The 18,352-nt window shown below is 42.4% G+C and overlaps 1 long non-coding RNA gene across 1 annotated transcript; it reads left to right on the plus strand.

The window, feature by feature from the left end:
- Positions 1-540: 540 nt before the first annotated feature.
- On the plus strand, positions 541-11,924 carry LOC144254553 (uncharacterized). Its single transcript, XR_013343519.1, has 4 exons — positions 541-680; positions 871-912; positions 4,654-4,772; positions 11,843-11,924. It is a non-coding gene; the product is annotated as an uncharacterized LOC144254553 (long non-coding RNA).
- Positions 11,925-18,352: the final 6,428 nt, after the last annotated feature.

Below are 18,352 nucleotides of genomic sequence, written 5' to 3' on the forward strand. Positions count from 1 at the left end.
TGACTATATTATAGAAATAAGATGTTTTCTACTAATTCCTTTTGTGTTTCAATAGTAGATTATGATGATCTAAGACCAAGAATCCAGTGACTAAAACATGTAATACCCCAATTGCCTTTAAATATTAAGAAAAAGGGAATTTGTGCATAGCCACTCCAAATTCAGACATCTTTACTCCTGATGCACCATGAGGGTCTAAAAGATCAATGTAGTCTGGCGCAGCAGTGCCATGACTGGTTCTCCATCTTTTCCCATGGTTGGTTAATAAGGTGTGGTCCTGGGAGTAGCCCTAGGAGTAGGTGGAATTCAGAAGGGTTGAGTGTGGGGAGCCAATCTAAATGATCTGCTCCTTCCATCCTGGAGGGGAGATGCTTTGACTGGCACTACATAACATAGTCACCTGGACATTGCCCTGGTTCTGGAAATTTAAGAGCGCATGTTCAGACATAAGCGTGTCACCCCATGGCCCTTTGGGTTGAATTAAACTCACATGTTTTTTGTAACCCTGCCACCTCTGAACTTTTTTGGATGGAACTTTCTAAGAATGAGGGCCCCCCAATAAAAGCCCACTTCTGAATATGCTCATTCTCTCTCACCAGCCTCTCTTGACTTTCTCTTGTTCTCCCATTTGAGGAGCCTGAGGCAGACAGTGGAGAAACCATCCTGAAGCTTGATTAAAGGTAAAGTGTGTGACTGTGTTTTCTTTGGTGTCCCTGGAAATTCACTTGGGCAATCTTAAATTAAGCTTCTTATGTGGGCAGCAGTTGAGCTACACTCACCAGTTTCCTTGTAATCCTACCCCTTGCCTAATCTGAATGGCTTCTTCCCAATGAAAGGGTTCAGCAAGTGCTCCTCTCTCTCTTTCCACAGACCCCAAGGTTGCAGGAGCCATCACAGAACCCAAAGAAAAAGGTATTTCTCTGCCTCTCTGTGGTTATTTCCTGTAGCCCAGTTCACCTGCAGTGACCTTGAGTATTTAGTCATGAGACTCTACAGAACATGAGTGTGTCTATGAAAGAAAGATAAATACATAAGTACTGATATGAGATTAGTACAAGATAAATGTTTCATCATCTGGAACATGTCAATGAATATCATGAAGATGATAGAAATCAATAATGTCTCACCAGGAAGAGTCAGAGCTGAGAAGTTATCCTCATAATTAGGCCTAAAAACCAGAGAGGAGAAAGCTACATTGGAAATGTAAATCTTTAACATGGTAAGAGTTATTAAGCATATAAACACAACATTTATTAAAGCTAGTTAATGCCATCTGACTTTTGTTAAATATCTTTTTATTTGAATGATCTGTGTTTTCATTTTAAGTGTGTTAGGTGTTCAAGATCAAGCTGGTCAAAGTGACCTTGTTCTTATCTATTATTAAGAGTTAGCTGAGTTCTCTTGGGGTCTCTGTTGGGGAACTAATGAGCATCTGTTTAGCTCTGCTAATGCCATCCACCAGGATAAGTCAAGATCTCACTGACCATGTGGCTACCCTTGGAATTATCATGGAATCTCTGGTTTCCAATGTCTCTCCTTTATCAGAGTATGTGTACTGATTGGATTTCTTTTTTTAAGGTCCCAGTAATCCCCCTGATTGGGAGGTCATGTGGCCCAGAGTTGCAAACTCTTAGAGAAAGAAGTTCCTTTGTTTCCTGGGTTCAAGCTGACTCAGAGGGCAAGAGCTAAATATTGGGTTTCTTGCCCCCACCCCACATTTTTAACCTTAATTTTTAAGCATTGATCTTATATATCCAGCAATCCAGTCTTAAAGTAAGAGAACTTGGCTTTAACTTTAATGTTTATAACTATACCATCATCTTTACCCCTTTCATTTAATTGAGATCTCTATTAGTACTGGAAGTTAGCATTATATACTATCTGTCTATACTATAGATAATGGCCTTATATTTCAAATTAATTTAGGTTGTTATATTTGAAATTGTACTTTTATAAGGTACTAACATATAGCAGTTAAAGTTTAAAAGGAAAATTTAAAAGAAAATTTAAAAGAGTAAAATCTCTTGAAATTAACAAGAGTAAAAAAAAATTAGTTTGTACATAATCTTAAACCTTAGCTGAGTTATACATTATATCCTATGTTTGAGACCACAGTAATATTTAAAATAAAATATCAATCTTTTGAATGAAATTTGAAATGAGATGAGTCTGGCCTAACTGATCATGTTAGTTAACACAATATGACATTATCTGAAACAAGAATTAAAGAAAGGCTAAGAGAGGTTTAACTTTCATTTTGTGGAATAAGTGGCAAAACATTTTTATGTTTTACAAGATTAATCTTTAAGTAGATCAGTGCCTCATTATCTTTTAGAAATACATTTACATTTTTATCCCAGTGTAACAAATCTAAATCTAAGGTTTAGATTCGGTTACAGAACATTAAATGATATAAATAAATTTGTTATCATTATAAGTCTAAAATTACCATTAGATACAACTTTAGTTTGGAGACCACTAGCTTAATAAAATGTTCTTTCAAAACTTTTAGTGTCAGGGTTGTGGCTTGGCAGTAGAGCGCTCAACTAGCATGTGTGGGGAGTCCCTGGTTTCGACTCAGCACCACATATAAATAAAATAAACATATAAAAAAATAACATAAAAATTTTACTTTAAAGTCTTCTATACCTGAAATATATGAACACATTTAATATATAAAGAGCATAACAGTGCAATAATTACATTGATGTTTAAATATTAATCAACTTTAGTTTTTAAAGAAAAATCTAGACTGTAATTTAGTAGAATATTCTAAAATAACAATATAAACCTTGATTTTTAACCCTAACTGCTCTAGTCAGTAAAACTTAACACACTCAATGTTAAGTCTTTGACATTTCAACATATGTAGTAAACTTTGGTTTATATCAGTACATTAATGCTGCAGTCTGGCTGGGCACAATTCAGGAGCCACTTGTCAAAAGAAACGAACTTTATTTTTCCACACACCAAACCACACAGCTCCTCAGGAAAAACATTCAGAGCCCAACTGCCACCACTGGCTTCCCACAAGCCTCTCAACCTCCCACACTCCTCCTGCTCTTGAGGCCAATTGGCTGGGTCGCATGGGCGGAGCCAAAAATAGTCCCCCAATGAGCAGCTCCATGGTCTGAAAGGGCAGGGAAACAGCCCAATGAGCATCACCGCAGAGGAGCCAATCAGCTGGCAGCTGGAAGTTCGCTGGCAGCTGGAAGTTTGCTGGCAGCTGGAAGTTTGCTGGGGCTTCTTTGGCTGTGGCTCTCAACATCTCCCCCTCTCTGTTTAAACAACAAGCATGTGGCTTAGGGACCGTGCCTGCCTTAGGTTGTCCAATACTACATATGGTCCTTACCCATTATCGGATGAGCTGACCTCAAGGTGTCAGCCTCCTGTCTTAGGTTGGTACCATTGCAATTGGATCTTACCCGTCATTGACTACCCGTCCAGCATATAGCCACACCTGTGGATAGGTCTTTGTATCAGCGGGGGGGTGTGAGGTTCTTTGCCTCACCTCTGTTGGCCCCCAAATTTTAGCTGAACGACCATGACAAGCAGAAGGGAGGAAGATACACCAAGCCAATTGAAAAATTGTACCACCGATGACACCATCAGCATAAATACCCCAACACTACCACAAGTCGCTGCACCAACAGATAGTTCACAATGCGTACTAGTGATACATAGTCCAGGCAAGTTCTGCAAGCAGTTCAGTGATGGCTATTGAAGAAGCTGTAGATTGGTTTTATTTTTGTCTTCACCGGCACTGGGATGAAGATAGGAATTCTGGCAATAATGGCTAAAGAAAAAATTATGTAACATTCCAGAAGGCACTAAAAGAAAACAATTTTCTTAACAATTTACATTATCTTGAACAGAATTATTAAATATAATGAAAAGGAAAGGTGAAAGTAAACAAACAGATCTGTTAACCTCCTTTTTTGTTCACATATTAAAACAATCCTCAACAGCTGTTTACCCAATTTAAATTAAACCATTTAAATCACGTGAATAAAAATTAAAAAAAAATTTGAATCCATTTTTTCATGAGCGCTCATCATATATGATATATGGACATATGTACATACAAACATATAACAAACAGAGAGGGGGAGATGTTGAGAGCCATAGCCGAAGGGGCCCCAGCAAACTTCCAGCTGCCAGCAAACTTCCAGCTGCCAGCAAACTTCCAGCTGCCAGCTGATGATTGGCTCACAGCGGCCCCAGCAAACTTCTAGCTGTCAACTGATTGGCTCCTCTGCGGTGATGCTCATTGGGCTGTTTTCCCGCCCTTTCAGACCATGGAGCTGCTCATTGGGGGACTTTTTTGGCTCCGCCCACACGACCCAGCCAATTGGCCTCAAGAGCAGGAGGAGTGTGGGAAGTTGAGAGGCTTGTGGGAAGCCGGTGGTGGCAGTTGGGCTCTGAATGTTTTTCCTGAGGAGCTGTGTGGTTTGGTGTGTGTGTTCTAAAAATAAAGTTTGCTTCTTTTGACAAGTGGCTCCTGAATTGTGCCCAGCCAGACTGCAGCATTTGGTGGCCTGTACGGGGAATGACTGAGGGTAAGTGATAAGGTAAACTGCTCGCCCCTGAGGGCAGGGCGAGAGGATGGGTAGCCATTTTAAGATTCTTCTTTTGTTTCACTTTTGTTTTAAGTTGCCTGTCCCTGGAGATGAGTGAGACGGAAGAAAAACTGCTCACATCTGAGGAAAAACTATTTGCGTCTGGGGAACAGATAGGAAGAAAGGACACTTACGCCCTCTGGTGATAGAAAGGTGTTAGTAGCAGTCTCCTGTTGTAACATTTTCCCTGATGGCTTTTTCTGCTCTAGATTTAACTGATTGTGTTACTTATGTATAACCAACTTAATTGCACACAAACCTTTTAAAATTTACCCTTCATTTATGTAGACATTTTTGTCATTTAATTATATTCTTTTTTTTTTTTTTAATTTAGATGTATTACAACTTTACTACATAAAGACTCTCTTACCCAGTGGAAGGTTCTTGCTTAGCATCTGGATGACCATCTTAAGCATCAGCTGCCTTCTTAAGAAAAAGGTTTGCTTTCCTGCACCATGGTAACTGACTATTCTTTCATTATTCAGCCAACATTATTCTTTGTACTCTAATAATGTCAAAATTAATGAAGAACATAAACACTTAATACTTTGTTTTATTGCCAGTTTATTAGCTTCCAACACCAGAAGGGCCATGGCTTCAAGGGCCCATAAGCAAGGTGGCCACCCTTGGGCTACATACAGAATCCAGCTGTTTAGATAGATAGGTCACAGGATGTGACATGTTCCCAGCATTTGAGTCAGGACTCCTACAGCTATTCCATACCATTTGCGGACATATAGGAAGAAAGGCTTTGTGAGGTCAGAGAGTCCTAGTCCAGGTGCATTGGTGAGTGCTTCTTTAGTGTCCTCAAAGGCATTTTGTTTTGTTGGCCCCCAAAGAGCAGATCCTGTTCTCCCCATTCACAGAGAGATTTGCCATAACTGAAAAGTTGGGGATCCATACACAGCAGAATTAAGTGGCACCAAAGATCTCTGATTTGACAGCAGGTTGAAGGAACTGGATTTGAGCAGATGGCCTGTTCCTCTTGTCGCCCAGTTGCCACTGTCCCGAGTCATACAGAAACCAAGGTTCTTACTTTCTTGACAGATCTGGGCTTTCTTTTTTGAAACTTTGTAAAACTCTCTTACATAGGAGAGTGAGTAGCAGCTGTGTTCTTTTTATGCCATCTTCTCTGGTTGCTCCAGCCAGGAACAGGTCATCTACATATTGGAACAGTGTGCATCCACATTATTTTGCAGGAAAGGCTTTTAAGTCAGAGGCCAGCACCATCCCAAAGATGGTTGGTGACTTTTTAAAACCTTGTGGTAACCTAGTCCAGGTCAATTGGACTTTGTTCCCATAAGAGTCTTCTCATTGGAAGGCAAAGGGTGGCTGACTCTGTGGTACAATTTGCATGAAGAAGAAGGTATCTTTACAGTCCAGACATGTGAAATAGCCTGCCTCAGCTGGGGGCAGACTTAGGGGATTATGTGGATTGGGGTCCACGGGATGTAAGGTGACTGTGGCTTGATTTATTGCATGTAAATCTGGGGCTGGCCAATAATCATCAGTTCCTGGTTCTGGACAGGAAAAAGAGGTGTATTTCATGGTGATTTGTGAGTTCTGAGAATTCGACATTGTAAAAAGTGTGTTCAAATGTTTTTGAAATCCAAGTTTTGCCTTTTAAGGAATGTGATGTTGTCTTAGGTGTCCCATATGGCTTCATGTTCAAATTTCATCAACACTGGGAGACAGTTTTGGGCTATACATGTGGGCTGGCCTCTGTCCATACCCCTTGTAGTTGGAAACGGATTTGTGGTTCCTGTTGTGATGTTTCTACTAGGCTGAAGAGGTGCCACTCCTCTTCCCAGGGAATCGTGAGGGGTAAAATATTTGCTTCAGGTTTTCTCAATGATACCAGTGACTGGCCTTTTACATCAACAGCTATCTGGGCTTGGAGCTTTCCTAACAGTTCTCAACCTATCAATTGAACTGGGCAATCTGGCATGTATAGAATTTGTGTTATTTCCCAACACAAATTTGTGGACTACTTTATGGCCTGCTGAATTTCAATGCTGTGGTAACAGGAAAGGATGATCTATTTTGCTTCCTGGGGCCCAAACAATTGTGGTTTCTTTCTTTGAACCTTGGCCCACACGTTGGGTCACAACCAAATGATGAACCCCAGCATCCACCATATAGTCCATAGGTTTGTCCCCTATAAGCATTTGAACCATAGGCTTCTGGGGGCCCAAAATGATGGAGCCCAGTCACTCTTCATCCTCATCATTATTTTCCATGGCTTCCAGTCCCACAAAAATTTTCTCAAGGGCATCATAGTAGTGTCTGTGGCATTGAGCATCATGGGGGACACATTTATAGGACTGGTATCATCCTTGAATGACTTGGCCTCTCTTATCCTGGTAAGAAGTAGCAGGAAATCAGTTGGCTTTCTTCAGTGTGGGGCATTCATTTTTCTAGTGGCCCTCTAGATGGCAGTGGGTGCATTGATTTAGTCTCAGCCTAGTCTCCCTGTGAGGAGGTTGGTCCAGAGGATCCTTCTGCCCTACATCTGGTCTTGATTCTGATATTTGTTTTGGTTTTGTTCTGGTGGGAACCCCATTGGATGACTTCTGGGTCTGTAGGAAGGGCAGCTGCAAGGAGAAACCATCTTCTTCATCTTTCAGTCTGCTTCTTGCTGGGTCTCTTGGTCTTGATTGACAAACACTGTGGTGGCCACTTCAAACAGCTCACTAGCATTCTTTCCAGCAAAACCCTCTAGTGTTTGGTAACTTGGGTGACTGTCACTCTATGCCTGTCCCACAAAGCTTGCCTTGACCACCTGCTGGTTGTCTGGTGCTTCTGGGTAAAAGGGAGTAAAGAGTTACAAGCTTCACAAAGTTGTTCATAGAACTGGCTGGGGATTTTATCCAGATTTTGGAATACTTTTGATATCTTGTTCATGTTTAGGGCTCTCCTTCTTCTTCTTTTAGGCCTCCTATGGGGAGTTCTTGATATCTCTTTTTCTTTTGAAGGTCTTCATCTTTGCTAGGCTCCCACCCTGAGATTGTGTTGGGAAACTGGGCCTGGGCCTGGGCTTGGATGTTGCCTTGTGCATCTGGGGTATGTTCTTCTAGCCATTTTAATGTTTTCAGGTGACCCATTTGTTCTCCTTTGTATTGATAGAGTAAGAAGTAGCTGGCAGCAGTTCCCTCAGTGTTTTAGTCAACTATTTTGCTGATTGACTAAAGGATCTGTCCAGAACAATTTTAAGGGAGAAAAAGTTCATTTGAGGGCTCACAGTTTCAGATGTCTTAGTCCATAGAAGGTGACTCCATTGCTTGGTGCTTCAGTTGAGGCTGGATGTCATGGTAGAAGAATGTGATAGAGGGAAACAGCTCACATGTTTATCAGCAAGGAGAGAGAGAGAGAGAGAGAGAGAGAGAGAGAGAGAGAGAGAGAGAGAGAGAGACACTCCACTTTTCTGATACAAATATATATCTAAAGCCACCTCAATTTCCACCTTCTCCAGCCACACCCTATCACTTTAGTTATAACTCAGTTAATCCGTATTAGGGGATTAAATATTAATTGTGTCAAGGCTCTTACAACCCAATTATTTCTCCTCTGAACCTTCTTGCATTGTCCAAAATGTGAGCTTTTGGGGAATACCTCATATCCAAACCTTAACAAGCAGGTGGGTTAATGGGTCTGGATAATAGATTGTATCATATGAATCATGGCCTGAGATTTCTGTATGTAGGAGGTAGTATGATTCTTCCAATTTCAGAGATCTTTGGAGGCAAAAACCTGATACTTGGAAATGCATTGAGCCCCTCAGATGATTTCTTCCTGGTCAACATAGGCAGGTCCTCATGTCTCTCACAGGGGCATTTAGAGAGCTCTCAGCTGGGTTGTGGCTCTGGTCTTAGTATGGGTTTCCATCTTGATCTGCAAGTGGGATGAGGAATATTTGGCCCTTGGGAAGCCTCTGGCCTGAGAACCTCATAGGAAAGGAGTAACTGGTTTTGAAGAGCCATAATCAGCTGTTTCTTGGAAGTTAGGGGGCTGAGGGGACTTCCCATTGTCTCAGTGGTCTTGGAAATGTTGGATACAGTGGCATGTAAGGTGGTGGGCTTTCTTCTGGCTCACTGGGTAAAACTGGTTCTTCTTCTTTCTTTTCTTTGTCAGATTTTCTCTGCTTAATTGCATTTTTTTGGGGGGTCTTAGAGGCTGCTACAATCTGAGCTAACCTCAATTTGGATTGTACATCTAGACAGGCTCTCAACCAAGCGGTGTTTTTCTAGACTGTTTCTTTCCAGGAATTAAGGGAACTATTCTGGGTGTCCAGGGGTACCAGCAACTATTAAAGAGACCTCAGCAATAATACTTTCAATTAAATATCCTTCTGGTGGCCAGCCCACACCAAAGCTTGGCCATTCTAATTCACAGAGAGAACACAACTTTGCTGAGTGAATTTCTGGGAATAAACTTGCAGTCTTCCCCTTAGCCCATCAGCTGGTAAATCTGGAGTGCCAGGTGGTGAATAAATGTTTCATCTCCTGCTTAAGATACACTCAGTGATTTATTTCAATCTCACCATAACAATGGTGAAAGCAAAATTTCAAAACCCCCAAATTACACAAACAAAAAGGGAGTCACGGTTTCCCCTATGCTTGCGGTCCCCAAACAGACACTAATTAGGTGACTCCCTGGATCCTTTTTGACTCCAACTCCTTTTGGAGGTTATTCAGGACCCTCAAATGCTGAACAATCCTCTGTCCCCCCTACTTAGTCCTCTTGGGGGAGGTCAGATTGGCTACCACTGGGGGACCAGGACCTACCTTTTTGGTCAGGTGGTGCTTCTCATTTCCTATTTCTGGTTCCTGTTCCTCATGGGTTCTGTTGAGCTTCAGGGTAGAAGTTCTGAGATGTCGGGTGAGTTGTTTTTCTCCAGCCAAAGAGTTGCCTCTGGTATGTTAAGGGGAAGCAATGTCCTCCAACATCTCAGAGAAGCCTGACCCGAGAGACAAGAGAGGCAACTTCACCATTACCATCTCAAGTGGATTGCCGAATGTTGCAGGACAGATGAGGCTGGACAACTGTGGAATTAGCAGAAAGCAGGTTTATTGGCTACAGCCAGTTCAGAGTGTGGCTGTATCATAAAATTTCCTCCTATGAACCATGATTCTAGAAATTCTTTGAACTTTATACCCACTGGGAGGAGGGGCTTGGATTTTCACTTTTGCTGCAGTCTACTAAAAGCGTCATTTTTTTTTTTTAATTCATAGAGAGTGCTTTTGTTTTACTTTTATCTTTTTTTTTTCTTCTTGGTTTTAGATTAGTCAGAGGTTACATGGTTTACCACAGAAGCAGAAGTAACATCATAAAGTCTGTTGCCAAATTTAGCTTTTACAAGACACAGTCATCGGAAATAGGAAGTCTAATCACAGTTGGGCTTTTTTGCAGAATTTTTCTGATATTCTGTTAATAAGAACAGATATATTGAAGGTACCTGGGGAAGCTTAATTAAGACTTCACATAGTTTCAGTAGGCCTTATTGATTTTTCCTGGGGCTCATGGAGTTTCAGAATCATCCTCAGAGTCCTCTTTGTCTTCAGGATCTTTTACATGTTCTCCATGAGGCTCAGTGCTATTCTCAGAGTATTAGTTTTTCTCAGTGCTTCTTCCAGCCTCAGAGCAAGACTCTGAATCTTCCCAAAGGAATCACTGTGTTCAGGCTCTTTAGAGCTTTCTCAATAAAACCCAGGGCCTTTCCCAAGGTCTCTTTGGAGCTAAGTGCCAATCCCAGCATCACAGTGGTGCTCAGCATCTTCCCCAGAGGTTGACTGTGTGTCAGGGCCTTCCCAAGAGTCTTAGGGAGGCCTAGGGCCTACCCTACTGATTCAGTGGATTAAAGAACTCTGCACATTATCTAGTGAAACTTCTTCCACAGTATCCTGGGTAAAGATTGGCCTTCACCAGAGTCTCAGTGGGGAATAATTCCTTGCCCAGTGAGTCTTTGAAATTCAGAGAGATTTCCATTGTCATTGTGGTACTCAGGGCCTTCTGCAGTGTCAGTGGATCTCAGGGTCACCACATGTTTCTTAGTATAAGCTCAAGGCTTTTTCCAGGGCTTCAGTGTGGCTCAGTGGTTACCCTAATGGCTTAAAGTGGCCCAGGGAATCTTTCAGGTTTGTTTTCTTTCCCCCTTGAGCTTTTGTGAGGCTAATGTTTTCCAACATCTTTTCAGTGGGGTTTGAGGCCTTCTCTAGGGTCTAAGTGGGGTGGTTTTGGTCAGCTTTTCTGCTGGTTTAGTGTAAAGACTTAAATAGAATAACTGTGGAGAAGGAAAGTTTTATTTGAGGTCTCAGAGTTTGAGAGGTCTTAGTGCATAGAAGACTGGCTGTATTTCTCAGGACTTGGGGTGAAGCAGGATATCTTGATGGAAGAGTGTGGCAGAGTAAAGCAGCTCACATGATGAACAGGGAGAAGAGAGAGGAAACTCCACTCACAAGGTATAAAATATATACAACAAAGCCATGCCCCCATTGTCCCACCTCTTTCAGTCACACCCCACCAGGCTTCAGTTACCACTCAGATAATCCCTATCAGGGAATATACTTACTAACTTAGGACACATCATTTCTCCTCTGAGCCTCCTTGCATTGTCTCACACATGATCTTTTGAAGGATAGCCTACATCCTAACCATAACATTCCACACTTAGTCCCAGAAGCTCACAACCATCTCACTATGCAAAGTACGTTTTGTCCATTCTCAAGAGTCTCCATGGTCACAACTGTTCAAAGACTGCTCAAAGTTCAAGTCCAAAGTCTACAATGCAATCTTCCATTGGGAGTTTCTCTAAAATTAAAAGCAATTTACAATTGCCCAATATATAATGGGAACAGAGTAAGCATTTTTATTCACAAAATTTGGGGCATAGAAAACAGGCTTAGGACCAAAGCAAGTCTAAAATCCAGCTGGTCAAACAGGTTATGTGTCAGCATCTGGAACACATGATGTTCTCCCCAAAGGTCCTGTGTATCTTTGCCCCTGTTGCCTTGTTGGTTGTAGAATAAGGGGCCATTCTGTTGACTGGTCTCTGCTCAATTCCTGCAGCTTTCCACAAACGATGTCTCATGTTACTGGCATTTCTTAATGGGAAAGGGGTGGGTATCTCCATTGCAACTTCAGTTTTCTCCTCACATCTCCAGACTTTGACTTCTCAGGTGCCTGCAGGGACTCTAATTCTGTTTTTACTTTGTCTGTCTTCCTAGGCCTGCTTTTGAAATCTTGGTGGAACCCTCCATAAGTTCCTCACTCCAGTATCCTACATTTATACAGAACCAGAACAGCAGGATTGGCACCAAGGTCAGCCACCATGTTGAGCCAAGCCTCCAGGATCCTGGCTCCTGCAGCCCCTTAGTGTTTCAGCAGCTGAGCCTGTTTTTAAATTAGTTCCCTGTTAGGGATTAACAGAGCTTCTGTAAGGCAAAAAGTTTTCACGAATAGATTTACAGTGGGGTTCAGCGCCTCCACCTGGGTCTGTGTGAAATTGTGGATCTTCCCCATGGTTTCTTTTTGTCTCAGTGGTTTTCCAGCTCATATATGAAGATCATGGCTTCCCCATATCCTTTAGTGGGCCTTAAAAACTTACACTGTGTATCTGTAGTTCTCAGGGCAATCTTCAAAATTCCAGAGTGACACAGGTGTCTCCACAGGATTTAAGGGGTGTTCACAAGCTTCCATGAGTGTTGCATTTCATGACTAAAACACTCAAGGTCACTCCAGGTGAACTGAGCTGCACGAAATAATCACACAGAGACAGAGATATCTTTTTCTTTGGGTTCTATGATGGCTCCTCTAACCTTAGGTGTCCATGGAAAGAGCAAGAAAGAGAGTAATCATGTGCTGAACCTTTTTACTGGGGAGAAGCCATTCAAATGTGGTGAGGGGTCAGGTTTCAGGGAGTTGAGTGTAGCTTTCTAATGTCTGCTGTTAGCAAATTGACTGACATCTGAGGATCAAGCAAAAAGACCAGAGCAAGACCCACCCAAAGAGAGAGCCAAGGTTGGTTTAGTGCACTTTGTGCACTCAATGCTCATAGTTCATATACAGAGAGCCCATGGCTGGCTTTTGCCACATCTCCACATTGTCACCACTCAAGGCTAAGAGGCACTTCTTTTTTATGTGACAGCTCCTGATACATGAGTTTGTATTATTCAAAAGAGTCTCTTGGCCTCAGGGCCTTTATTGATTTGTAATTGGCATTCAGAGCTTTTACCAGTGTATCACTTGAATTCAGGGATTTTGCAGGTCACTAAGGAAGCTTATGGACTCTGGTACTGACTCAGTGGATTGTGGATCCTTGCCAAGAATTTCAGTGGTTTTTACAGTCTCCTCTAGTCCCAGGGTCTTGCTCAGGGTGTTCCCTGAGAATCTTAGTGTTCTCCTTCCCATGCTTGTGCATTCAGTTGACCTCTTGGACATTTCCAGCTACTCAGAGTGGTTCAGGAAGTTTTCCAGGTATTCCAGCAGCGAAAGGCTTTGGAAATTGCTTTAGTGGAACTTATGGCCCTTACAAGGCTCTCCCCCCCCCCCCCCAGGGCCTTTTCAATTGTCTCAGTCATGTTCAGTGCTATTCCCACAGTGTCGGATGGGATTAGAAAGTTCTCCAAAGACACACTGTGTTCAGAGATTTTCCAAGCCTCAGTAAATATCACCACATTTCCCAGGATATCTGTGGAGTTCCTTGCCATGCCAAGGGTCACAGTGTTTCTCAGGTACAGCCAAGTATCTGACTGAGTCTCAGGGCATTCCCCATGGTCACAGTTGTTCCCAGAGCCTTCTCAGAGTCTTAGTGGCATCATTGCATTCCCAGACATTCAGCTTTATGATTCCCAGGAACCAATAATGGCAAATACTTACCCCAGAGTGTTAGTGACCCTCAGAGTACTGGATGGGATCAAGGTCTTTTCCAGGTCACTGGTTTTAGGGCCTACTCTAGAGTCTCAGGAGGGCTGAAAAACTTTCCCAGAAATTGAATCTTGTTTAGAAATGTCCACATGGTCTTCATAGTGCTTGAAATAATTCCCAGTGTATAGAAGAGGCCCAAGGCTTCAACAAGAGCCACAGATTTCTTAATTTCATTCACTGTTCTCAGTGGGGTTCAAAATATTCTTCAGATTCTTAGGAATGCTAAGGGCTCTGCCTTAGTTTGACAGAAGTGTGCATGACCTTCCCAAGAGACTTAATGGTCCCATTGCCTCTCCGGTTTCTCAGTGCTGGTCATCAGCATTCACAATTTCATCCTGTGCTCAGGGCCATCCCAAGGGTCTCAATAGGTTTATCACCTTTTCCAGGGGAACACTGAATGCAGAGCCAAGCTCAGAGACTCATTATTTCACAGTCTTTTTCAGGTTGTCCATGAGGCTCAGTGCTATTCTCAGAGTCTCAGTGATGCTCAGTTCTTCTTCCAGCCTCCAAGAGAGGCTCTCAATATTCCCTCAAAGAGTCATTGAATTCTGAACACTGAAGGGTTTTTCAATGAATCCCAGGGCTTTGCCCAGGGTCTCTGTGGTGCTAAGGGCCATTCCCATTAACAAAGTGGTGCTCACCATCTCCTTCAGAATTTGATTGTGTGTGAGGGCCTTTGCAAGTATCACATTGAGGCCTAGGGCCTACCGTAGTATTTCAATGGATGTCACAACTCTGCACAATATTTAGTGGTCCTCAGATTTTCCCACACATTCTGGGAAAATGATGGACTTTTCCTGAGTCTCATTTTGGAACACAGCCTTGCCCAATATGTCATTGTAAAAGAGACATATTATCATTGTCATAATGGTGCTCATGGCTTACCACCATGTGCCAGTGGCACTTGGGGCTACTCCATGTTTTTTAGTGTAGGCTCAGGGCTTTCTCTCAAATCTCGGTCTGGCTCAGTGCATTTCCCACTGATGTACAGGGCCTCAAGGGATTCTCTAGTGTGTTTTTTGAGATATCTGGTATGACTTGGCCTCAGATTTTTTCCCCCCCAGCCTCTGAGTGTCTAATAATTCCATTAAATAGAATGACAGTGGGTATAGAACCTACAACACATTCTTAGAAGGGCTGTGGATTTTTCTCAGGGTCTCCTTCTGTCTGAGTGGTTTTCCAGGTCAAGAAGAAAGCTCATGGCTTTCCTATGTTCTTTAGAGGGCCTCAATGCCTTCCACAGTGATCTGCTGTTCTCAGGACAATCTTTAGAATTTCAATATAACAAGGGGCTGTCCATAGAATTTCAGGGCTATTCAGAGGCATTCCATGAGTTTATGTGATTCAAAGGTCTTCAAAAGAGTCACTTGGAATGCAGTGGTTTGTAATTGGTATTCAGGGTTTTTCCCACTCTGTTAGTTAAATTCAGGGATTCTGCAGGTTACTGAGGATGCTCATCATGGGTACTTGCCTGGGGTCTCAGTGGTTTACATGGACTCCGATAGTCAGGGGTTCCCCAAAATCTCTGTGCTCTCATTCCCATGTGTGTGCATTCAATTGAGCTCTTGGACATTTCCAGCAACTCAGTATGGGTCAGAAAGTGTCTCACGTATTCAAAGAGCCAAAGGCTTTGCCCATTGCCTCAGTGGAACTAATGGCCATTACCAGGCTCTCCATTTTTCTCAGGGCATTTTTCAATGTTTTTCATGATCCATTTTGTATCCAGTGGGTGACCAGGGAGTAGATAGTTCCCTGAGGACACACTGTGTTCAGAGTTTTTGTCAGACTGTAAGCAAATTTCAGCATGTTTTTCATGTTCTCAGTGGAGTTCATTGTCATTCCCCATATTACAATGTTTCCCAGAGTCTTCTGCAGAGTCTCTGTTGGGCTGTTACCTTCTTAGAAATTTAGCAAAGCTATAGTCCTCACACTGATGATCAGGTGGTACCATAGAAAATTAGTGACAAGAAGGGGGCTTGGATATTGCCCAGTGTTTAGAAAGAGGTTCAAGGCTTTAACAAAATTCTAAAATTTATTAATTTTATTCACTGTCATTTAAATCATCATCATAATATTCTTCAGATTCTTAGGAATACTAAGAACTCAACCTTAGAATGAGAGATGTGTTCACAGCCTTCCCAAGAATGATAGTGTTCTCATTACCTTCTCGGGCTCTCAGTACAGATCAGCACCATTTACAATTTCACCACTTGCTCAGAGCCTTCCCCGGGATCTCAATAGTTCTCACTGCCTTTTTGAGAGGATCACTGAGTTTTAGAGCCAATCTCAGAATCGCCTATTATTTCAGGATATTTTACAGTTCATCCATAAGGCTCAGTGCTATTCTCAAGAGCCTCAGTGATGCTCAGTGCTTCTTCCAAACTCAGTTTTAGCATGTGAATCTTACCAAATAAACATTGTGTTCAGGGCCATTAAGGCTTTCTTAATGATTCCCAGGGTTTTTCCAGGGTCTGGGTAAAGTTAAGTGTCATTCTTAGAATCATAGTTGTGCTCAGTGTCTTCCCAAGTGTTTTATTGTGTATCAGGACCTTCCTAAGAATTGTTGTGACATCTAGGGCCTACCCTACTACTTCACTGGATTAACAATCCTTCACAATATCTAGTCCTGCGCAGATTCTTCCACAGTACTCTTGGAAAATAATGTCCTTCCCTAGTGTCTCATTGCAGAACAGAGCCATGGCCCGTGTGTGATTGTGACAGAGAGATGTTTCCCCTGTTATAGTGCTGCTCAGGGCCTTCCTCACTGTGTCAGGGGCACTCAGGGCTACCCCATATTATGGACTGAAAGTTCAGGGTTTTCTCCAGGATCTGAGTCTGGCTCAGTGCTTTCCCCAATGACATACAGGTGTTCAGGGAATTCTCTTGGGTCTTTTTTGAGTGGCCAGTTAATATTAGGTCTCAGAGTTTTTCCCACAGATTTTGTGAGGCTAAAGTTCTTCAATAAACAGTTTTACAGCTGGGTTTAGGGGCTCTACCAGAGTCAAGGTAGGGTTGTGGCTCTGTCCCAGGGTCTCCTTGTGACAGTTTTTTTGCAGCTCAACAGAAGCCCCTGACTTTCCCATGTTCTATACTGGATCTCAATGCTTTCCTTAGTGTATTTATCATTCTCAGGACAATCTCCAATCTTCATTGTGGCTCAGGGCTGTCCATAGTGTTTCTGGGTGTTCAGATTTTTTTCCATGAGTTTAAGTGATTCAAAGGCCTTCACAATTGCCTCTTGGCAATCAGGGCCTTCACTTGATTTGTATTGATGATTAGGTATTTCCCCGTGTGTCAGTGGAATTCATGTTTTGCAGCTCACTGATGAGGCTCATGGACTCTCTTACTACTTCAAGGGAGTGTGGGTCCTTTCCGAGTTCTCAGTGCATTTCATGGTTTTCTTCATTTTCAATATCCTGCTCAGGTTATTTCCCCAGAGACTTAGTGTTCTCCTTTCCTTCATCATGCATTTCATTGAGCCCATGTACATTCACACTCAGTGTAGTCCAAGAAGTTCCCAAGATTTTGAAGAAGCCAAGAATGTGGCCCATGGCCTCAGTGGAACTCATGACAATTACCAGACTGTCAGTTTTTCTCAGAACATTTGGCAGAGTTTCAGTCATGTTCAGTGCTTTTCTCAGAGTCTCATCAGGGCTTTGATAATTTGCTGGTTCAGAGTTTTTGCCAAGGTCTCAGTAATCTCAGTACCTATCCCAGGTTGTCACTGTAATTTATTGTCATTCCCAAGGTCACAGTATTATGAAGGGCCAGCCCAGATTCTTCCTGAGTCTCAGGGCATTCCCCAGGTCACAGTGGTGCCCAGAACCTTCTGTAGAGTCTATTGGTGTCAATGCAGTCCCAGGCACTCAATGAAGTTACAGGTTTCCAAGGAACACTGATCATCAGGGACTACCACAGAGTCTTAGTGACACTCAGGATATCAGAGGGTCTGAAGGACTATCTCAGTGTCAGTGAACATCAGAGCATACCCTAGATTCTCACAAGGGCCTACGGCCTTCCCCTGAATTTCAATCTTGTATAGAAAGATCCATATGGTCTTCATGGTACTTGGAATATTGCCCAGTGTATAGAATAGGCTCAAACCTTCAGCAGAGTCTCATATTTATTAATTTTATTCATTGTTGTCTCAGTGTTGTTCAAAATATTCTTCAGTTTCTTAGGAAGGCAAAGTGCCCTTCCTTAGATTTACTGATATGTGCACAAACTACCCAGGACTGAGTGATCTCATTGCCTTCCCAGGCTCTCAGTACTGAACAGCATCATTCACAATTTTATTATGTTAATGTGCCCAGCATGACTGAGGTGCCCACTGTGCCTGGCATGACTGAGGTTTTTGAAGAGAGATTAGGACACATGGAAGGAAGACTATGTGAAGATAAGGGGATAAAATGGTCATTTATAAGTCAATGAGAGAGTCTTCAGAATAAATAAACCCTGGACAAAAATCTTAATCATGAACATCCATCTGCCAGAACTGAGAAAATAAATTTATGTTATTTAAGTCACTCAGTCTAAGGCACATTGTTATGATAACTTTAGCAAACTTCAGGATGATCCCAGGTTTTCAAATAGCCTTCCCAAGGGACTAAATAGTTCTAATGGGCTTTTTCAGGGAATCATTGAGGTAGCCAACCTCAGAGTATCCTTTTATGTCAGAGTTTATGACAGATTGTTCATGAAGTTCAGTGCATTTTTACAGGGTCTCAATAAAGTCTCCATGTTTCCTCCAGCCTCAGAGTGAGTCTTTGAATCTTCTGAATAGTAATACTGGGCTCCATGTTGTTCAAGTC

The sequence above is a fragment of the Urocitellus parryii genome, chromosome 4, assembly GCF_045843805.1.
Source record: "Urocitellus parryii isolate mUroPar1 chromosome 4, mUroPar1.hap1, whole genome shotgun sequence".
NCBI lineage: Eukaryota > Metazoa > Chordata > Mammalia > Rodentia > Sciuridae > Urocitellus > Urocitellus parryii.